Source organism: Peromyscus eremicus, chromosome 2, assembly GCF_949786415.1.
Source record: "Peromyscus eremicus chromosome 2, PerEre_H2_v1, whole genome shotgun sequence".
NCBI lineage: Eukaryota > Metazoa > Chordata > Mammalia > Rodentia > Cricetidae > Peromyscus > Peromyscus eremicus.
The window spans coordinates 107,148,338-107,172,801 of NC_081417.1; positions in this window are offsets into that span (position 1 = coordinate 107,148,338).

Genomic DNA, 24,464 nt, shown 5'->3' on the forward strand with positions numbered 1-24,464 from the left:
CTAGATGTGGAACAAGGATGACTGGACTGCTACTCACATCACCAGGCAGGCTACCTGGAAAACAGAACCCCAAGAAAGACACAGGGATCGCCCAACGACAGAGAAATGGAATGAGATCTACATGAACAGCCTGGACAGGAGTGGGGGTAGTGAAGGGCGAGGGTCGAGGGAAAGAGAGCTTGGGTGAGTGGGAGATCCCAGCTGGATCAAAAACAGAGAGGGAGAACAAGGAATAGGAGACCATGGTAAATGTTAACTGATTTCTACATTGGATAATTACACCAGTTGGGAGGGAGAAAACACAAAGTTCTAAATTACTATGAAAAGCCTTGATGGGAAAAAAAAGATGGTATTTTATTAAGTGCAGAAGAAGCCAACTATCCACTCAAAATTCATTTGTCTCCGGATGTGAGAGCATAGCTCTTTCCTCTGACTCAGTACATTCCTCAATCCTGGTGTCAGTGACAGTGGGATCTTTCTGGGGAACTCATGAAGGCTGCCAGTTCTGACTCTGTGTCTCAGCCCAAAGAACAGAGTAATAGCATTGCATATAGGAAGCTGAAATCCAATTTCCAGAAAGACAGAAGATACTGAAGTGTGGGTTTAATTCAGTAAGACTCTGACATATAGCTCAAGCACTTGTCATTGGTATGACTTTGGGAAAATTCTTAATTCCTCTGAACCTCAGTGTCTTACCTAAAATCAATATGTCTATTTGAATGTTGATAGGGTTTAATGGAATATTTATTCATTTATTCGAAAAATATGTCACTAGAAATATGTGTGCCTCAGTCAATACAAAACAGAATTTACCTACCTTAAGGAAGGGGGAAACAGGCAATATATTCATTAACAAATACATAAATAGTATAATTACAGATTGAACTTGAATGCATGTGCTTAGGGCAATAGATCCACAGTAACATGTTAACTGTTTTTTTTTTTTTTTGCACTGTAGAGGTGTGTGTGTGTGTGTGTGTGTGTGTGTGTGTGTGTGTGTGTGTGTTTGCATGCGCATTTAACTGACTTGATCAGAAGTGCCTTTCCTGAGGACATAGCATTTTATATTAAAAGTGACTCGTGACCAGCCACTGAAGGAACAAAAAGTCATTACAGACAGAATTAATAGTAAATGCAAAGCACACAGAATGCAAATAAGCTGAATGTAAATGAAAATAGCATTATTAGAGCATGGTCAGAGATGTAGAACGTGGGCTCAGAAAAGATTTATTCCCAGCACACAGCAGCATCAGCTGTCGGAATGTTAAGCTATGTGTTTAAGTTCTAAAACTATTTTTATTAAAATCTATTGGAGAATTGATCTAATGTTGGCAAGGCATTATTATACTTAGTAGTGAGTAGTTTAATGAGTATATTGGTAGACTAGCAGGCAGACTATTGAATTTTAATTCACTAACTTGCTACAGACTTCCTATATAAACTTGTGAACATTGTATAACCTCAGCCTCAATATCAACAGTTCTCTACTTTCATTCCCTGTAGCTTTCACAGGCTTCAAAATGGCCATAACAGCAAGATTTCTATAGCTACATATGTGGAGTAGTTTTATAGTGTGTATGAATGCATGTGTATGTGCATGCATGTGTGTATGTGTGTGTAATATCTGATAACACTGACCTATAAAATATGATTATCAGTGTGAATGCTTGACAAATTGTAATTAATTAGAAATGTTCTGAATACTTAAATACCTTTATATTTATAATTTTATATGATATTGTCTAAATATAATTATTCCTAGTATTTGGAATGGATAACATGATTGTGTAAACTACCCATAACACACACACACACACACACACACACACACACACACACACACACACACACCAGTTGAAAATGAAAAGAGTTATTGGATAATTACTGGGATGTTTTGAGACATGCACAAATGCTAACAGCTCCGCAGGTCCTGAAATAGTACCTGTGTTGTGAATTGAGTTTTCTTACTGTCAAATTGACCTGTGGAACTCCTTTCTTCCAGGATGGCTGTGTTTGAGAAAAGGGGCTTTTAAGGAGTCGATTATGGTTAGGTGAGATACAGTGTTCCTTAATCTAATATGAATAACACTCACATACTGAGAAGACACAATTGCAGACACACACTATCTAGACAATCCTCACCAAATATCATGAAACCTCAACTAATCTTAGTTTTTTTTTAAAAAACTGATTTTTTATTGATAAATTTGACTTATGATCATATCTGTAAATTAGGAAGGCATAATAGTTATCAAATGGGCCTTGTACTGACAGAGGTTTACAGCTCGGAGGATGAAAACCTTATCTATAATATTTCACTTTTTAATTATGTACATTGTGGCTTATCAGCTTCAATGACTTCAAGGAGTCTTTAAGATTTGCAAGAGATCCTTCCCCTTGTTACCTTCCTAAGGATGGTTTTCCTAGAAATGCATTAGTATACTGATTCATTTTTTAATGTGCTTCATAAGAGTTCCATGAACAGGGACTATTTTAAAGTCAGTTTTCCATTATAGATCTCTTATTTAACTCTGAAGTATTGCTGATTAAATATCATATTTGTTAACTCGAATGATTTTCAAAATCTTCAATGAATGTTAATGGTCTTTAAAATTATACTTTCTAGAATTCAAGAATTAACTCAAGCACTCTTTTATTCTGTTTCACAATAAGCTCTGCCATGGTGAGTCTTCCTTGATTGTTCATGAAGTCCTGCTTTCAGGAATGGTTGCTCACACAGCTTTAATGGTGGAACTAACATTTGTTCTCTCCTAAAGTATGTCACAGTGCTACTTGTGGTGACTCACAGAAAATGCACGTTATACCTTTACACCATCCTTATGATAGTTTACAAAATTTTTAGCTGAATTCTTCACATTTAAAATAAAGATGAATACACTCCCAGAAGAAAAGAAAACCCATTTGTATGGGACTAGGATTTTGCTCAGTGGTAGAGCACTTGTCTAGGAAGTGTAAGGCCCTGTGTTTATTCCCTAGAATCCAAAATGAAAACAAAAGCAAAATAAATACATACTACATACCTAAATAAATGAGGAAAACCTACTTGGCTCATAGCCTCTTACCTAATTCTCCCTGACCTCTTTTTGAAAATAGATTCTGTGAAAGATTTTGTGGGACTTCTAACAGTGAGAGTGGGGTGTCTCTGACAATTTTGCTTGCTCTTTAGACCCTTTTTTCCTACTGGGTTGCGTCATCCAGCTTTGATATGGATTTGTGCCTAGCCTTATTCCATCTTGTTGTGCTGTGTTTGGTTTATATCACTGTGAGGCCTGCTCTTGGGGAATGGAAGAGGAACAGTGGATCCTGGGAAGAAGGGAGGTAGGGGACTGGAAGGAGTGGAGGGAGGGGAGGCTGTAGGATGTAATTGTATTAGAGAATAACTAAAAGAAAAAAATGAAAATAGATTTCTTTCTCATACAGTATATATATCCTGACCACATTTCCCACTCTTTTGACCCCTCCCAACCCTTGCTTCAATCCAGATACACTACCTTTCTGTCTCCCATCAAAAAAGAACAGGCTTCTAAGAGATGGCCACAAAACAATAAAACATAAAATGTAAAAAGATAAAACAAAAATCATCACACTGAAATTGAAATAGGTAAACCAACAGGAGGAAAAGAGACCAAGAAAATTCAAAAGAATCAGAAACACACTTGTTCACACACTAGGGAATCTCACAAAAGAAACACTAAACTTAAAGCTATAATATATGCAAAGAGAACCTGATGCAGACCCATGCAGGCTCTGTGATTGGGGCTTCAGTCTCTGTGAGTTCATATGTAACAGGAATCTTAAAGAATCTTATTAATAAAATCAAACCTGAGGCCAGTTATTGGGATGAACACTGGAAAATCAGAGAGCCAGAACAAGCCACAGCTACCTCACCTTGTCAGTTTCTCAGCTGGTCTTGTTTCCTCAGACTGGAAGCCTCTGAGTCCTCATATCCGAATGGCTCTCAGCTGAACTGCTGCTCCAAAGCCTGAAAGCTTAATCAGCCAAATGCTTAACCAGCCAAATGCTTCTAGTTTCTGGTCCTCACACCTTATATACCTTTCTGCTTTCTACCACCACTCCCTGGGATTAAAGGCTCGCTTTCTGGGATTAAAGGTGTGATGAGTCACCATGCCTGGCTGTATCCTTGAACACATGAATTTCTGCCTCTGGAATGCTAGGATTAAAGGTGTGTGCTACCACTGCCTATGCTTTATGTTTAACATTGTGGCTGTTCTGTCTCTGACCCCAGAGAAGTTTATTAGCATGCACAATATTTGGGGGAACACAATACCACATTCATATGAGCCTTTCTCAGTTGAGTCTGGCTCTTACACTCTTTCTGTCTCTGTCTCCTCCTCTGTGGGGCTTCGTGAGTTGAGTGGAGGAATTTTATTTTATTTTATTAGTCCAGTTGTATTTGGTTTTATCCCAGTTCTTTGGGCTATCTAGCCTCAGGCTCTTGGTCACCAAAGCATGTTGGGTGTGGGTTTTCTCTCCTGGAGTGGGCCTTAAGTCCTATCAGATATTGGTTGGTTACTTCCACAATAATGTTACCACCATAGACTTGGCATATTTTTTCTGGCCGGACAGCATTGTAGATCAAATATTTGGAGCTGGATTGTTGTTTATATTTCTTTTTTTTTGTAGCCAACAGAGTACCTTCCCAGATACTATAACATAGGGGTGATGGTTATTTATAGGCACCAACTCGACTTCTCCATCTTCAGTGAGTTGTTTGAGTGTTGTCTTCAGAAATGTGGCCTTTGTGGAAAGTAGCACATTGTTTTGGCAACATTTTGGGTTGTTTGGAGATTTCCATGGGACTCCTTTGGCCCACAACTCAATTGGATGTAACCCATCCCAGTACTGGAAGTTTTGTTTGGTGACTAGAGATTGCCAGCTGGGACTGTGTGTCCCCTATTATTTGGAGATTTCATTAGAATCACCTTGATATATTTTAAGAGGTTTCCACTGTAATAGGTTTCCATAGCAACCCTCAAATGCCCCTCAAGTCTAGCTGTTTTTTACTGCATTCCATCTACAGCTTCTCTACACTGCTGGTTAACCAGAAGTCTTTTTTATTACATTTTTATTTGTTCTCTCTCTCTCTCTCTCTCTCTCTCTCTCTCTCTCTCTCTCTCTCTCTCTCTGTGTGTGTGTGTGTGTGTGTGTGTGTGTGTTCATGTGAGTCACATTTGTGTGTGTTCTCCAAAAGACCAGAAGAGGGAATCAGTTTCCTTGATACTGGATTGAATGTGTCCTGGAACCCCAAGTCTGGTCCTTCATAAGAGCAGCAATTACTCTTAGCCACTGAGTCAACTCTCCAACCCACAAATCTTTGCTAAGTTAATATTTCAGCTTTCACTAAATTCACAGTTTAGGTTCAGACACCGATTTCTTTTAAACCATGCCACTTAAGACCTTAAATATTTTAATCTGTAATAAAAGGCATTTTTAAATATGTAAAGCTTCAAAGTTCCCTAGCTTCTACATCACTTCTCTGAGAGAAACTTTAAATGTGTTAGTTTTGATGATTGTTATGTATCATTTGTTTTCATTTAGTAATCAGTTTGGTAATGAGACATTATCTTAGATAAAAGTTTATCATTCAGAAAGGTTAAATGCCCAAAAGACGAAGGTCAATTTACCAACAGTAAGTCCTCTCAGGTCATTATTATTCTACCACTTCAAAAAACAAAGAACATATATAAAGAAATGATCCTGAATACTTTATGTAAAATAGAAAGTATAAATATGACTGACCACTTATCTGTCTCCATGACATGTCAGTTAGGTATACACTTACATATATCTGCAAACCCTTTTATGGTTTAAAATTTTCTCTATTAGCCTTCTTAAAACTCCTAATTGTTGAATATAGGACCCCAATATTTCATTTTCAGTAGAACTCTTAATTTAGATTATGTTTCTATATTTTATGATACATCTATTATTTCATTTCCATCATAATTTATTTCCACATATCCACTAAGCACCAGATCATCAAGGTGCTTTTCCCAAGTGCTAGAATACTTTTCTTTGTTGGTGTGGGTTTTTTGTTGTTGTTGTTGTTGTTGTTGTTTTGAGGCTTGTCTCAATTTTAGTGCAGTCATAAGAAATTCATTCCTAATCTCTAATTTTATATTTAAATTTAGTCAAAGGAAATTTCCCCTGATCTAAGACAGGAGTCAGTCACAATATTCTGTAAAATCACCATTTTTCTAGTAACAATGTAAGAATACAGACATGTGAACTGTCAACTTTAAGAGAGCAACAGCAAATGTGGGATTTGTGTGCAACAAAGAGAACAAAAAAGGAAAATGAATGTGGAGTCTAAAATGCATTGTCACACTTTGACAGAAAAATCCCAAATTAGAAAAATCAACACAGATGTTAACTGTTCAGGGAGGAAAAGATTCATTCAGAGGTAAATGATCCTAAAATGTAATGTGAGATTCTGACTGGGCCTGCAGCTTATGTCTGCACATCATTGGTACTTGGGAAATATATAATACAGTTTCATTTTTGTTTGTTTGTTTGTATCACATTTTTTGATGTTTGCCTGCTTTGTTTTGTTTTAAGCTTGAAAAGTGAAGTGTTTCCTGCAATAGGCATAAAAGCTTTCTCTTCCCCGAGTACGCCATGGTTGATGAGGGGTCAAGAATCTAGGCTTTGATGTTGCTTTGTGTTGTTCTCCATACCCCTAATGACTGACTGCCTGAGCTTTCTGCCATACTCAGCATCCATAAAAACTCAGATGGCAAGGAACTAGAGGCTTAGAGATGATTAAACTTTAATGTCTTAGCGCTTAATTCTCATTAGCCCCATCCTGAATTCATTAAGGTGTCAGCACATGGACCACTACTTGTTTATGTAACGTGTCTGGTATCCTGTTTGAAGATTCAAAAGTAGATTAAAAAAATGACCCTAAAGATTCCTTCTAGGTCTACCATTGTATTTACTATTTAATTGATAAAATTGCAACCTTCGGGACAAAAATACCTTCTCACTCAGAAAGAAGGTAAAACACTTTCTTAAAATGCATATGTTGGCATAACATCTGTTATCAGCATGTATTAAATTGTATGGAGTTTTAGAATTGTCAGGGTAGTTCTTGGCTCTTGTTTAATGACAATGCTATGTACAGGAAAGACAATTTCAAAGATAATAAAGCATGCAGACATGTATGGCTTTAATGAACAAATATTTTCATTTACTTCACAGAAAAATAATACAAACATTTTGGGCAGTAGTAAAAGTATCATAATAATTAGTTTGCATGCAAGTGCTGCAGCAGAATAAAAATATCTCTGATGTCATCAATACTAATTAAACATTTTGGAGATAAGTTTATCTAAACACTCCTTCAAAAATAATCCTTTTCAGTAATTGAAGGCCTATATACATGCAATGTTTGTGTCAATATATAAATTTTCATGTATTAAATTGCATAAATTTTAAGTTAAACATTGGCGTAAACATATAAAACAGCTAGACCCCATCCCTGGGCACCAGCCACTCCGGGGAAGACCTGCCCAACTTGGCCCCAGGTTCTGGTCACCAGGCAGGTTCCCTTCTAGCCCTACCAGGAAGGCTTTCCTTCTCCAAGACCCCTGGCAGATCCTGCAATCTCCACGCCCTGTCCCCACGCCCATCCGCCCGAGACCCCAGCCACTTCCTGAGACTTAGAGATCGGTCCCCAGCTCCCATCCTGCCCCAGACTTCCCATCTGGACAAGAGCTCCCATCCTGTCCCGGACTTCCCTTCTGGACAAGAGCTCCCATCCTGCCCCGGACTTCCCATCTGGACAAGAGAGCTCCCATCCTGCCCCGGACTTCCCATCTGGACAAGAGAGCTCCCATCTGGACAAGAGACAGAGACTTCCTGAATCTGTCAGCTCTGTCTGGACCAAGTACGCTGATAAGACCAAGAATGAACCACAAGGAGATGGGCAGACGTCAAGGCAGAAGTACATCCAACAAAATGAAGAACAATACAGCATCACCAGAACCTAGCCCTCCTCCAACATCTAGACCTGAACATCAAAAATTGGAAGAAGCAGAAGAAAACAGCCTTATGACTAACATCATGAAGAAGGTAGAGGCTTATATAGAGGAAAAGACAAAAAAATGGGAAGAACGCTATAAAAAACTAGAGGAAAGGACAAATAAAGTAGAAGAAAACAATAAAGTCCTGAAAGAAAACAATAAAGCACTGAAAGAAAATCATGAAAAAGCAACAAAACAAATGAAGGAAATAGTCCAAGACCTGAAAAAGGAAATAGAAAAAATGAAGAAGACACAAACAGAGGGAATGCTGGAAATAGAAAATCTGAGTAAATCATCGGGAACTTCAGATGCAGGTATAATCAACAGAATCCAAGAGATGGAAGAGAGGATCTCTGGCATTAAAGATACAGTAGAAGAAATAGATTCATCAAAGAAAACACTAAAGCCAGTGAAGTCATGAACCAAAATGTCCAAGAAATTTGGGACACCATGAAAAGATCAAACCTACAAATAATAGGGATAGAAGAAGGAGAAGAATACCAACTCAAAGGCACAGAAAATATATTCAACAAGATCATAGAAGAAAACTTTCCCAACTTAAAGAAGGAAATGTCTATGAAGATACAAGAAGCCTATAGAACACCAAACAGACTAGACCCCCCCAAAAAGTCCCCTTGCCACATAATAATTAAACAACTAAATGTACAGAATAAAGAAAGAATATTAAGGGCAGCAAAGGAAAAAGGCCAAGTGACTTATAAAGGCAAACCCATCAGAATAACACCCGATTTCTCAATGGAGACTTTGAAAGCCATAAAGTCCTGGACAGATGTAATGCAGACACTAAGAGACCATGGATGTCAGCCTAGACTAATATACCCAGCAAAACTTTCAATCATCATAGATGGAGTGAACAAGACATTCCAAGACAAAGCCAGATTTAAAAAATACTTATCCACAAAGCCAGCCCTACAGAAAGCACTAGAAGGAAAATTCCAACCTAAGGCAGTCAGATACACCCTCGAAAAAAGAGGCAATAGATAAAGCCACAGCAGTAAATCCCATAGAAGAGAAGTACACACACACTACCACCAAAAAATAACAGGAATGAACAATCACTGGTCATTAATATCCCTTAATATCAATGGACTTAATTCACCTATAAAAAGACATAGGCTTACAGAATGGATACAAAAGCAAAACCCATCTTTCTGCTGCATACAAGAAACACATCTCAAATTTAAAGATAGACAATACCTAAGAATAAAAGGCTGGGAAAAGACTTTCCAATCAAACGGTCTTAAGAAACAAGCAGGTGTAGCCATCCTGATATCCAGCAAAGTAGACTTCAAACTAAAATCAAACAAAAGAGATCAAGAAGGGCATTGCATACTCATCACAGGAAAGATCCACCAAGATGAAGTTTCAATTCTGAACATTTGTGCCCCAAACACAAGGGCACCCACATATGTAAAAGAAACATTACGAAAGCATAAACCACACATAAAACACTACACATTAATAGTGGGAGACCTCAACACCCCACTTTAACCACTGGACAGATCTCCCAAATTGAAACATAACAGAGAAATAAAGGATTTAACTGATGTCATGACTCCAATGGACTTAATCGATATCTACAGAACATTCCATCCGAACAAAAAAGAATATACCTTTTTCTCAGCACCCCATGGAACCTTCTCTAAAATCGGTTACATGCTTGGCCACAAAGCAAATCTCAACAGATACAAAACAATTGGAATAACCTCCTGTGTTCTATCAGACCACCATGCTTTAAAGTTAGATTTCAACAACAACAAAAACTACAGAAAACCTACAATTTCATGGAAACTGAATAATGCTCAACTGAATCACCAATGGGTTAAGGAAGAAATAAAGAAAGAAATTAAAGACTTCCTAGAGATCAATGAAAATGAAGACACCACATACCCAAACTTATGGGACACTATGAAAGCAGTGCTAAGAGGGAAATTCATATCACTAAATGCCCACATAAAGAAGTTGGAGAAATCTCACACTAGTGACTTAAAAGCACACTTGAAAGCTCTAGAAAAAGAAGAAGCAAAGTCTCCCAGGAAGAACAGACGCCAGGAAATTATCAAATTGAGAGCTGAAATCAATAAAATAGAAACAAAGAGAACAATACAAAAAATTAATGAAACAAAGAGTTGGTTCTTTGAGAAAATCAACGAGATAGACAAGCCTTTATCCAAACTAACCAAAAGACAGAGAGAGAGAATCCAAATCAACAAAATCAGGAATGAAAAGGGGGACATAACAACAGATATTGAGGAAATCCAGAGAATCATCAGGTCATACTTCAAAAATCTCTACTCCACAAAACTGGAAAATCTAAAAGAAATGGATAATTTTCTGGATAGCTACCACATACCTAAGTTAAATCAACTAGATAAACTATTTAAATAGTCCTATAACACCTAAGGAAATAGAAACAGTTATTAAAAGTCTCCCAACCAAAAAAGCCCAGGACCAGATGGTTTCAGTGCAGAATTCTATCAGATCTTCAAAGAAGAGTTAATACCAATACTCTCTAAATTGTTCCACACAATAGAAACAGAAGGAACATTACCAAACTCCTTCTATGAAGCTACAATTACCTTGATTCCTAAACCAAACAAGGATACAACAAAGAAAGAGAACTACAGACCGATCTCCCTCATGAACATCGATGCAAAAATACTCAATAAAATACTGGCAAACAGACTCCAAGAACACATCAAAACAATTATCCACCATGATCAAGTAGGCTTCATCCCAGGGATGCAAGGGTGGTTCAACATACGAAAGTCCGTCAATGTAATACACCATATAAACAAACTCAAAGAAAAAAAAAAAAAAACACATGATCATCTCACTAGATGCAGAAAAGACATTTGACAAAATACAACACCCCTTCATGATAAAGGTCTTGGAGCGATCAGGAATACAGGGAACATACCTAAACCTAATAAAGGCAATTTACAGCAAGCCAACCACCAACATCAAATTAAATGGAGAGAAACTCAAAGCAATTCCACTAAAATCAGGAATGAGGCAAGGCTGTCCGCTCTCCCCATACTTATACAATATAGTACTTGAAGTTCTAGCCAGAGCAATAAGACAACATAAAGAGATTAGGGGATACAAGTTGGAAAGGAAGAAGTCAAGTTTTCCCTATTTGCAGATGACATGATAGTATACTTGAGTGACCCCAAAGATTCAACCAAGGAACTGATACAGCTTATAAACACCTTCAGCAACATAGCAGGATACAAGATCAACTCAAAAAAATCAGTAGCCCTCCTATATACAAATGACAAACAGGCTGAGAAGGAAATCAGAGATACATCACCCTTTACAATAGCCACAAATGACATAAAATACCTTGGGGTAACACTAAACAAGCAAGTGAAGGACCTATATGACAAGAACTCTTTTTTTTTCTGTTGTTGTTTGTTTTATTTTTTTTTTTATCTTTTTTTTATTTTGCAATACAATTCAGTTCTACATATCAGTCACAGATTCCCTTGTTCTCCCCACTCCTGCCCCCCTCACCATCCCCCCAGCCCGCCTCCCATTCCAATCTCCTCCAGGGCAAAGCCTTCCCCACAGACTGAGATCAACCTGGTAGACTCAGTCCAGGCAGGTCCAGTCCCCTCCTCCCAGGCTGAGCCAAGGGACCCCGCATAGGCCCCAGGTTTCAAACAGCCGACTCATGCAATGAGCACAGGACCCGGTGCCACTGCCTGGATGCCTCCCAAACAGATCAGGCCAATCAACTGTCTCACCCACTCAGAGGGCCTGATCCAGTTGGTGACCCCTCAGCCATTGGTTCATATTTCATGTGTTTCCGTTCGTTTGGCTATTTGTCTCTGTGCTTTATCCAACCTTGGTCTCAACAATTCTCGCTCATATAAACCCTCCTCATTCTCGCTAATTGGACTCCCAGAGATCCACCCGGGGCCTAGTCATGGATCTCTGCATCCAGATCCCTCAGTAGTTGGATGAGGTTTCTAGCTCGACAATTAGGGTGTTTGGCCATCCCATCACCAGAGTAGGTCAGTTCGGACTGTCTCTCGACCATTGCCAGCAGTCTGTTGTGGGGGTATCTTTGTGGATTTCTGTGGGCCTCTCTAGCACTTGGCTTCTTCCTATTCTCATGTGCTCTTCATTTACCATGGTCTCCTATTCCTTGTTCTCCCTCTCTGTTGTTGATCCAGCTGGGATCTCCCGCTCACCCAAGCTCTCTTTCCCTTGACCTTCGCCCTTCACTACCCCCACTCATGTCCAGGCTGTTCATGTAGATCTCATTCCATTTCTCTGTCATTGGGCGATCCCTGTGTCTTTCTTGGGGTCCTGTTTTCCAGGTAGCCTCCCTGGTGATGTGAGTAGCAGTCCAGTCATCCTTGTTCCACATCTAGTATCCTGCTATGAGTGAGTACATACCATGTTTGTCTTTCTGAGTCTGGGATACCTCACTCAGGATGATTTTTTCTAGATCCATCCATTTGTCTGCAAACCTCATGAGATTAAGGGGATACAAATTGGAAAGGAAGAAGTCAAGCTTTCCCTATTTGCAGATGACATGATAGTATACTTGAGCAACCCCAAAGATTCCACCAAGGAACTGATACAGCTTATAAACACCTTCAGCAACATAGCAGGATACAAGATCAACTCAAAAAAATCAGTAGCCCTTCTATATACAATGGACAAAGAAGCAGAGAAGGAAATCAGAGATACATCACCCTTTACTGTAGCCACAAATGACATAAAATACCTTGGGGTAACACTAAACAAGCAAGTGAAGGACCTATATGACAAGAACTTTAAGTCCCTGAAAAAAGAAATTGAAGAAGATGTCAGAAAATGGAAAGATCTCCCATGCTCATGGATAGGCAGAACTAACATAGTAAAAATGGCAATCTTACCAAAAGCAATCTACAGATTCAATGCAATCCCCATCAAAATACCAACACAATTCTTCACAGACCTGGAAAGAATAATACTCAACTTCATATGGAAAAACAAAAAACCCAGGATAGCCAAAAGAATCCTGTACAATAACACAACCTCTGGAGGCATCACTATCCCTGACTTCAAGCTCTACTATAGAGCTACAGTAATAAAAACAGCTTGGTACTGGCATAAAAACTGACATGTGGACCAATGGAATCCAATTAAAGACCCTGACATTAATCCCCACACCTATGAACAAATAATTTTTGACAAAGAAGCCAAAAGTGCACAATGGAAAAAAGAAAGCATCTTCAACAAATGGTGCTGGCAAAACTGGATATCAACATGTAGAAGGCTGCAAATAGATCCATATCTATCACCGTGCACAAAACTTAAGTCCAAGTGGATTAAGGACCTCAACATAAATCCAGCTACTCTGAACCTCCTAGAAGAGAAAGTAGGAAGTAGTCTTGAACACATTGGCATAGGAGACCACTTCCTAAATATAACACCAGTGGCACAGACACTGAGAGAAACAATCAATCAATGGGACCTCTTGAAACTGAAAAGCTTTTGTAGAGCAAAGGATATGGTCAACAAGGCAAAGCAAGAGCCTACAGAATGGGAAAAGTTCTTCACCAACCCCACATCTGACAGAGGACTGATATCCAGAATATATAAGGAACTCAAGAAATTAGACATCAAAATGCTCAACAGTCCAATTAAGAAATGGGCTATAGAACTAAACAAAGAATTCTCAACAGAGGAAGCTCAAATGACTGAAAGACATTTAAGGAATTGCTCAACATCCCTAATCATCAGGGACATGCAAATCAAAGCAACTCTGAGATACCGCCTTATGTCTGTCAGAATGGCTAAGATCAAAAACACTGAAGACATCTTATGCTGGAGAGGATGTGGAGCTAGGGGAACTCTCCTCCACTGCTGGTGGGAATGCAACTTGTACAACCCCTTTGGAAGTCAATATGGCGCTTTCTTAGAAAATTGGGAATCCATCTCCCCCAAGATCCAGCTATACCACTCTTGGGCATATACCCAAGGAACGCTCAATCATACCACAAGAGCACTTGCTTAGCTATGTTCATATCAGCATTATTTGTAGTAGCCAGAACCTGGAAACAACCTAGATGCCCTTCAACTGAAGAATGGATAAATAAAATGTGGTACATATACACAATGGAATACTACTCAGCAGAGAAAAACAATGACATCATGAGGTTTGCAAGCAAATGGATGGATCTAGAAAAAATCATCCTGAGTGAGGTAACCCAGACTCAGAAAGACAAACATGGTATGTACTCACTCATAGCAGGATACTAGATGTGGAACAAGGATGACTGCACTGCTACTCACATAACCAGGGAGGCTACCCTGGAAACAGGACCTCAAGAAAGACACGGGGATCGCCCAGTGAAGGAGAAATGGATCAGAGCTACACGAACAGCCTGGACATGAGTGAGGGTAATGAAGGGCGAGGGTCGAGGGAAAGAGAGCTTGAGGGAGTGGGAGATCCCAGCTGGATCAAGAACAGAGAGTGAGAACAAGGAATAGGAGACCATGGTAAATGAAGACCACATGAGAATAGGAAGAAGCAAAGTGCTAGAGAGGCACACAGAAATCCACAATGATACCCCCACAATAGACTGCTGGCAATGGACGAGAGACAGCCCGAACTGACCTACTCTGGTGATGGGATGGCCAAACACCCTAATTGTCCTGCTAGAAACCCCATCCAACGATTGAGGGATCTGGATGCAGAGATCCATAGCTAGGTCCGGGGTCGATCTCTGGGAGTCCAATTAGTGAGAATAAGAAGGGTTTATATGAGTGAGATTTGTTGAGACCAAGGTTGGATAAAGCACAGGGACAAATAGCCAAACAAATGGAAACACATGAACTATGAACCAATGGCTGAGGGGTCCCCAACTGGATCAGGCCCTCTGAATGGGTGAGACAGTTGATTGGCTTGATCTGTTTGGGAGGCATCCAGGCAGTTGGACCGGGTCCTGTGCTCATTGCATGAGTTGGCTGTTTGAAACCTGGGGCTTAGGTAGGGTTGTTTGCTCGCCTGGGAGGAGGGAACTGGACCTGCCTGGACTGAGTCTACCTGGTTGATCTCAGTCCTCAGGGGAGGCTTTGCCCTGGAGGAGGTGTGAATGGGGGGTAGGCTGGGGGGAATGCGGGGGTTGGGGGGGTGGGGGTGAGGGGTGGGGGAGGAAGGGGGAGAACAAGGGAATCCATGGCTGATATGTAGAACTGAATTGTAATGTAAAAACAAACAAACAAACAACAAAAAAAACATATAAAACAACATACAAAGAATCTTTGTCATGAAATGGTTTTTGATCTTTCCAGGTCTTAGCTTCCCAACCTCTATGAATACAAGTTGGACAAAAAGTATCATTTTCTTCTTAAGTGTTTTATCAGTCTGCCTTGGCAAAGTCCTGTACAAGGTATTAATTGTTCATAACTTGTCTTTGAAAATCCTAGTTATATTACTTTATTCATGTTTTCATTTTATGTTACAAAGTTCATTTTATTATAGTCAAATAGTGTCCTCACTATTGGGGAACAATGGTAAAAGAATGAAATAAGGGATGAAGGATGTATTTTCTGATCTTTTATTAGCTTAGAGTCTAGTGAGTACAAGCAATGTTAATAAAAGAATAACAGAAACATGTGGTTCACAGCTATGTTGACTATAGACCTGAAGGGATTACAGGCAGTTAGAAGTGTTTCTAGCCTGGTCAAGTTCTCTGTGATAGAACTAAGTATGACAAAAGAAGCATTCAGTGATATGAGAAGGTTGAAGTCAGGACTGAAAAGGGGAAAGGACCAATTTCAGTAGAAAACAATGTGATTTAATAAAAGAAAACATGATTTATCATTGAAATTTGAGGAATTTACAGGCTTTGTGGCCCAAAACCAGGGTCCTCGAATTATTTAAACTTGCATATAAGTTAAAACTTACTCTTACTTTCGCTCCTATTTTGATGCGCTGAGGAAATGAATGCTCACCCAAACACCACGTGCCTTAACACTGGCTGGGGACAAAGCAGTCCTACTATCTTAAATTGATTAGTATGCCATAAGTCAAACACATAATGATGTGTTATGTGTTGTTTGTATTTTGTGCATATGAAAAAATGAAGAAACTGATTCAGAGATTCATTATTGTAGGCATAGATACTGGCTTATATCTGAGGTGGTCAACAGTGCTCTCAGTGGTAGTGAGATGCATTCAGTGAAACCCAGTCTAAGAAAAAAGTCTCTGAGTAACTTAAGATACATGTGTATACAATACACACCATATAAAATTAGATTCTTCCACTTTCTAATAGTGCTATAGAGAGGTTACTATGATTTTGTGTATCTTTTTTATTTCACTGTTCTTTAAATTAAACTAATTCCACTGTGCTTTTAAAGTTTTAGCCAGGACAAATTTAAAATTTGAATATCCAAAATCAAAACTTAGTCACCATAATGCTTCAGTGGAAAAGAAAGGCATACAGTTTTATTCTGAATTTAAAAGTGTTGTTTACATTTTTGTGCTCAAAACGATAGAAGACAAACTCAGGAAGATTCTGATTATGTGGAGAGATAATGATCTTACAATAATGCATTTCCCAGAATGACAGCCAGTGATGTCTGTAAATGGCTTTTGGTAGAAGAAAGAAAACACACTGCACCAATCAATACACAGATAGTCTGTAATGTAAAGATTAAGATCAGAATATTTAAAAATTTAATACTTTGCCTCTCCATATAGCACTTTGGAAGTCAATATCTTTGGAAACCTGGCCCATTTCCCTTCTTTGAAAGCATTAATATATTTAAAGTTTTTAATTATTTATCTAGTTCATGTGATTAAAAATGGAAAAAGTTACTTCATCCATTATGTTCTGCAGCTGCTGTCTGGATGTTAGACTTTATTTTTCTTCTTTCTCTCACCTTTTGTATCTTTGTTTTTTTCTTGTTATCCTGTTAAGAAAACTCAATACAAACACTAAGAGAACAAAAGGAAACTCATCTACTTACTAACAAGGATGTTATAGCTGGTGTTGGGAGCAGAAGCAGCTGCACAGAAAACAGGGCATTTGCACATTTTCCTCAACTCTGTGACTTTCAGGTCTGATGATTAAACACATGAAGCAAAACTGACAGAAAGTGCAGCGATTTTCCCAGGTAATTGTGGATGGTGGGCTTACCTATTAAAAATATTATCAAAATATTTTCAAGGCAACTGTTTTCATATAAGAAATCTTTTCTTATGTATTAATATTTTGCTTGCATACATATTTGTATACCATGAGCATGGAATATTCCTGCAGAGTCCCAGTGAAGATATTAGGGACCCTGGAAGTACAGCTGTAAGCACTTGTAAGCAACCTTGTAGGTGCTGGGAATTGACTTCTGGTCCTCCAGAAAAACAGCCAGTCCTCTTAATCACTGAACCATTTCTCCAGCCAACACAAGAATATATATATGTATATGTTATGTATTTTAGTTTTCCAGAGTACAATATAACTGCATTACCCACCCCCTTTCCTCTACTTTCTCTGAACCCTTCCCATATACCTCTCCTTGCTCTCTTTCAAGTTCATGGCCTACTTTTTTTCCATTAATTGTTCTCACATGCATGAATGTATATGTATATTAATTGACCTGTTTTCATTCCTTGTGTTCAGACTTCTCATTGTAATAAGAGTCATATTAAAATAAAGTGAAAAAATACTTAAATATACTAATTTAATGTGATTTTTCATATCAGTACAACTTTTTGGTTGTTATTCATTTTATTTTTAAATGATTGTATTTTTTCAGGTATTTTCTGAAGACTTTACTGAGATTAGAATTATTAGCATTGCAAATGTGACATGCAGTTTGGATTAAAAATTGTTCTTTTGAGGATTTCTAATGTTAATAGAGACCATTTTCATTTTTTAATTAACTTTTATTGATTCTTTGTGGATTTTACCTCATGCATTCTGATTCTACTCATCTCCCTGTCTCCTTGCATCTGCCCTCTGCCCTTCGAACTTCCTCCCTTGAAATCAAAACCAAATTTAAGCATTCCTTGCTACATGAGTCGGCTGTTTGAAACCTGGGGCCTATGCAGGGTCGCTTGGCTCGGCCTGGGAGGAGGGGACTGGACCTACCTGGACTGAGTCCACCAGGTTGATCTCAGTTTGTGGGGAAGGCTTTGCCCTGGAGGAGATTGGAATGAGGGGCGGGCTGGGGGGAAGGTGAGGGGGGCGGGAGGGGGGAGAACAAGGGAATCTGTGCCTGTATGTAGAATTTAATTGTATTGCAAAATAAAAATTAAAAAAAAAAAAAACAAATTTAAAAGAAAAAACAAAAATCAAACCAACCAACCAAACAAACAAACAAACAACAACAAACACCAAAACAATAACAAAAAGGAATGTCTGTGGAAGCTGTAATGTGGCCCATTGATTCACACACTTTACCCTTTAGTTCATTCATCTTTACTTGCAAACGTTCATTGCCAAGAGTCATTGGTCTAGCTTGAGGCCTCTGGCTTCTGCTATACCACCAATAATGGGCTCTCATGAGGGCTCCTCTTGAATATTGTGCTGTGTCATGGAGATTCTGCTGTTTTGGATCTGTAGGTTTGTTCCCTTCACATGCTCCGATAGTTCATAGATTAAAGGCATGTTGGGGTGGGTCAACTCATAGCCCTGGGCCTGGGCCTGGGCAGTAGCTGGGTTGGTCAGCTTGGTAGTTTTCCTTCATCGTCACTATCTGGGCAAGCTCTCCAGCACTGCCTCAACTATTTCACTCAATACAGTCTACAGCAGGGAGAGGGAACAGATCTCAGGCTGCTGATCTCAGGCTGTTGATCTCAGGTCCTCAATTCCTGGTACCCCACATTCACATCATCAGGGCCAGGTCTACTGTTTTGCCCAGGCAAAGTGCAGGGCCTTCTCTCCTGATTGCTATATGGAGAGTACTGGGGGTAGGGGGAAGCAGGGTCAGCTCTTCTGCTCTCATGCCCTCACGGCTGGCTCACTTGCGCCCCTCAACAACAGCGTCAGTTCTAGTGTGTTGCCCAGGTGCAGAACAGAGCCCGCTCTCCTGTGTGCTGCAGCTGGTGTGAGGCAGGGTTAGTTCTCTCACTCTCCTGACCCCAGGGCTAGCTCTCTCCCTTGCCATAGGTGCTAGTGGATGAGGAGGTAAGGACATTTTTCTTTCACCCATCCCATCACATGGCAGATGAGAGAGGACGGAGTCAGATCTCTTCTCTCATGCTCTCAGGGTTGGCTCACCTTTGTCCTCAACCACAGGGTCAGATCTAGCACCCTGCCATGTGAGGTGCATGCCAGTGGTGAGAGGTGGGGCTTTTTTTTCCCTGAATGCAGGGGCAAGCTCTTCCCTGAGAGTAGGACCTGCTGGCCTGCTGCAGTGTCAGCCAGGGACAAGGCTAGCCATCCCAGGGCCAGCGAAGGGCAGGGCCAGCTCAACACAGCAGGGTTCCGATGCTAACATGCTAACCTCCATGATTCCACAGTCCATTTGCATCACCACAGTCCCCAGGTGTCAGAACAGGCCACTCAGATAAGCATGGCCCCATGCATGGCAAGATACTCAGACACCAACATGGTCCAAGGTGGCTAAGCATTCCCTGATCATCTGCGTGGCCCTCAGTGGCAACAGGAGCTCCAGGCATAAACTCGGACCATGACTGCTGTAGGGCCATGGCCCCAGACATGGTGCCCAGGTGACAGCACAGGCTACTTAGATCAGGATGTCCTTGGTGGCAGCACAGCCTTCAGATGCCCTCACAGCCACAGGTTCTGGCACAGTCCCTGAGCATCTATGTGGCCTTCGGTGGCAATGTGGACCACGGACATCAATACAGACCCTGGTTGTAGTAGGACCTTGGACTCAGACATGGTCCTAGGTAGCAGCCTGGGCCAGGATGCCACCATGGCCCTAGGTAGACAAGCCACCCAGAATGTCATGGTCTCTGTGGCAGCCCAGACCACAGGCCCTTGCATGGTCCCCAGTGGTGACATGAGCCCCAGACATCAACACAGGGCTCTTGGCTGCTCCAGAGCCCTGGACCAGGACCTGTCCCTTGGGCATAGCCCAGGCCCAGGCATCTACCTGTGGCCAGCTGGCCATTCATGTCAGCCGATCCTCCCCACCTCACCTCTCCATATCTGCCTCTCTCTCCCCAGCCCATGAACCATGCCATTCACTTTTCCACCTCCCCACCCTGTACTTTCTCATCAACACCAGGGCTCTTGGTTAGGTTCCAGGTGGCACCCAGTTGGGCACTGCCTACCCCAGCCACAAGGAATGACAGTGGAGCTGCTGCCTTTCCTTTCTCCCATGCCTTGTTTAAAACCATAAATAAAGTAAGGTGGTATAAAGGAGAATGGCTTAGAGGGTACCAGGACACACACTAAAGTAAGGTGAAGCTGTGAGGATTTGTGTTCCCAGCACTAAGGGTCCAGAAACATCATGATTCCAGAGTATCAACATGCGAGACAGTGGAGCCAAAATCCTAAACTTCACACTAATTGAGAGTTACCCTGTCTTGAAACATAGGTTGAGATGCTATTTAAGAAGACACCTTACACAGCCTTGGTGCAGGGGGAGGGGCTTAGACCTGCCTCAGCTGAGTGTGTCAGGCTCTGCTGACTCCCAGTGGGAGCCTTGCCTTGGAGGAGGAGGGAATGGAGGGTGGGTTGGGGAGAAAGGTTGGGAGGTAGGAGGAGGGAGGGGAGGGGTACTGTGGTTGGTATGTAAAATGAATAGAAATTTTCTTAATAATAAGAAAAGAAGAAGCCGGGCGGTGGTGGCGCACGCCTTTAATCCCAGCACTCGGTAGGCGGAGGCAGGCGGATCTCTGTGAGTTCGAGGCCAGCCTGGGCTACCAAGTGAGTCCCAGGAAAGGCGCAAAGCTACACAGAGAAACCCTGTCTCGAAAAACCAAAAAAAAAAAAAGAAAAGAAGAAGAAGAAGAAGAAAAGAAGACACTGATACTAACTTCTGACCTTCCCATGTACCTGCATGAGTAAGTCCACTCACACACATGTAAACCCACACAATTTTCATTTTTTTTGAGACAGAATATTACTATGTATCCCTAGCTGGCCTGGAGCTCATATCATAGATTAAGATGGCCTCAAACCCACAGAGATGCACTTGTCTCTGTCCCCCAAATGCTGGGAATAAAGATATATGCCACTTTGCCTGGACACAAATGAAACGTAAAGGAATTCTAGACTGAACAAGGATGACACACATTCATAGCTTCTGTCTTTCCCACAGACACACACTCACATGCACAGGTATCCAGCACATGCACATATACACACAGAATGAAATCAACATTTCTACATAAATGGTATTCAACATGTATCAAAGAAAATATAAAATTTAAAGATATCAGAAAGCCTTCAAAGATGAGGAAGGGAAAATCAGAGATAAACATCATCTATTTCCCCTATCCTTCATGCTACAGGAGTTTGGAAAGAAAGCCCATAGAAAGTTCCCTATGTCCTTTCATTGCAAAGAGATTCTGTGAATCTTCAATATTGCGATTTCAATATGAATTTCATGTTTTGTTTGTTTAGGTCCTACATGTTACAAACAACAGTTTTCTTCTATTTCATTTTTTATTTCAAGTGATAAAATCAAGGTCAGAAGATGATTTCATCAAGATTATTGTTATTTCCATTGGCTATGAGCTGAGTACTTAGGAAGAATAGTCTTTGTTTTCCTTTGGGAATGATAGTTCTGAAATGAGTGAATCTGTGGAACTTAATTCTTGTTACAAAATGAGTCACAGCAATCTTAATGATACTAGACCAATAAAATTTAGCTACTTTTATTAATTCTTTATTCTAACTTTCAGTGAGTGGGAAATGATAGTTTATCTTCTCATAATCCATTTTTGGCCACTGAGATGAGACAGCATGTGGAATTACCCAAAAACATCACAGTCCCTAGAAAGTGTTGAATATCAAGGAATTAATATTTATCCAATCAAACTGAAGAAAGCTCTCTCTCTCTCTCTCTCTCTCTCTCTCTCTCTCTCTCTCTCTGCATTTCATTGGTTCAACCTAACTATGATGGCATCCTCAATTGTGTAGAAGTATAGTTATCATGATAACTCCTTTATAAAATGGTTAAACATTTCTTTCTTTCCTCTCCTGTCTACTGCATGTGTGTATATATATATATATATATATATATATATATATATAGAGAGAGAGAGAGAGAGAGAGAGAGAGAGAGAGAGAGAGAGAGAGAGAGAGAGAGACGGAGTTTATAACAGTGGTACATTTTCCCCCAAACAAAGGTTGTAAGTAAATAATTAAGAAATACCTAGACAAATTTTAAATGTATACTTTACAAAAGTTAAAAAAAAAAATCAGGGCTAGCAAGATGCGTCAGCCTGCCTGCAATTTATTATGTAGCTGAGGATGGCCTGGGAATTCTATCTCCTGCCTTGACTCCTTCAGTTCTGGGATTACACACAAGCCTGTACCACCATTCTGAGCTTATGTAGTAGTAGAGGTCAAAGGGCAGGCTTTGTGTATGCGAAGCAAGCACTCTACCACTAGATTTGCCTTCCCAGCCCCAAGACCCTAAGAAAGATCACTAGAACAAAGGGCTATAATCTAAGATCCTGAAATCAATTAATATTTATTAGAATATATTCTGAAGGCTGGTAACATGACCCATTAGGTAAAGGCACATGCTGATAAAACTGATGAGCTGATTTCAGTCCCCAGAACCCACATGGTAGGAGAGAATCAATCCCCTCGAGTTTTCCTTGGACTTCTATAAGAGTGCTACGGCAAACATAGTCTCCTCTTTCTGTTAATTAATTAATTAAATGTAATAAAATTTTCAAAATAAGGATGCATATTGAACCAATGTACAATTCATTAAAATTGAGTTCAACTGGATATTTAGGAATTATTTCGTGCTATTTAATTATTTATTGTTCTTGCTAAAGCATTTTGATTTCAAAAGTATTTGCTAGATGGACTACATGCTAATAAAAGGAAATAATTGTGAGAGAAAATCATTCCTTATTTTTAATGAAAATTGTCTGAACTCTCTTGGTTTCAGAGGGAGCATATTAAAATGTCATGTCAATGTTTAGCATTACATTTGCTTTGCTGCTTCATTTCCGTTCCTTCTCTCATTGGACACTCCGTACTAGAATATAATAATACCCTTAGGTCCTATTTAATTTTACCAACAATTCAAAGCTATTAACAGCTAGAAAAACAAACAATTTTAAATATGATGAAATTGCTTAATAAATATTTAGATAGGAACTCAAAGCACTTATCATATATGAATTACAAAAAGCTAAAACTTTTTCTATCTTCTTTATTGATGTTTACTATCTGGAATATCAGTATTACAAAATAATAATAAAGATTTCTTTCTTTACTGCTCTTAATGCATGTTTTTCCTGGTTCTATTGAAGGAAAATTTCAACTTTTACTTTCTCTATTCTCACATAAACTATTATGGTTTAATGTGGGATTCAGACATATGTGTCTCTCAGATTATCATTTTAGACAATGAGAGAGACTGAGAAAATTGGATATTACAAACTTTAACCTCTTCAGCCTATTTTCTATCCAGTAGTATGCACTTTGTATGTTCATTCTATTTTGCTAATAACACCATTTTTTTTTATTTCTTCAAGTCTCCTGAGAAAGTCTGTTACCTTAACAGAACAGGTTGGATAATTTTATCAAAAAGAAAACATGCTAGGCACAATGGTAACATTTTTGATTGTCCTATTAAAGAAGATAGTAGAGAATACTGAAGAGGATAATAGAACCTGACAGGTGGAAAAAAATGACTAAGAAATCAAACATGCAACCTAGCTCTGAGCTGGACCACAGAAGATAAGCAATGGGCAAAGTTTGGAAAACACAGTGCTGTTATCTCACATTTAATAAGGTGAGAATTACTTCACAGTAAAAATCATCGTATGAGATTAATAAGAATCAAGATCTCCATGAAAAAGTATATATAAAATACGTATATATAAAACTTATCTGGTTTTAATGGATCTATCATTACTTATTTAAACCATGTGGGTTTTTTTTGCACATGTGGCATTGATTTTGATTTCTTTATTCTAGAGTTTTCAAATGTTTAGATATTTTAACACATATAATATAACCATGAAAGAAGCTTCCAAATGGAAAATGTGGGCCATGCTATCTTCTCCCACATGCCTCCTCTAGTATTTCTCTCACTCTCTACCACATAGTGGGAGTGTCATTATGATTTTTAAAGCATTTTTTGAAAATGTTGCTGTTAAAGATTTATTGTAGCTGTAATTTAAACTTCAGCAAATGCCTAATGTAGCACCAATTCTAATTGGTCTTAATAATAAAAACCCAGAGTCAGATACCAGGGTAA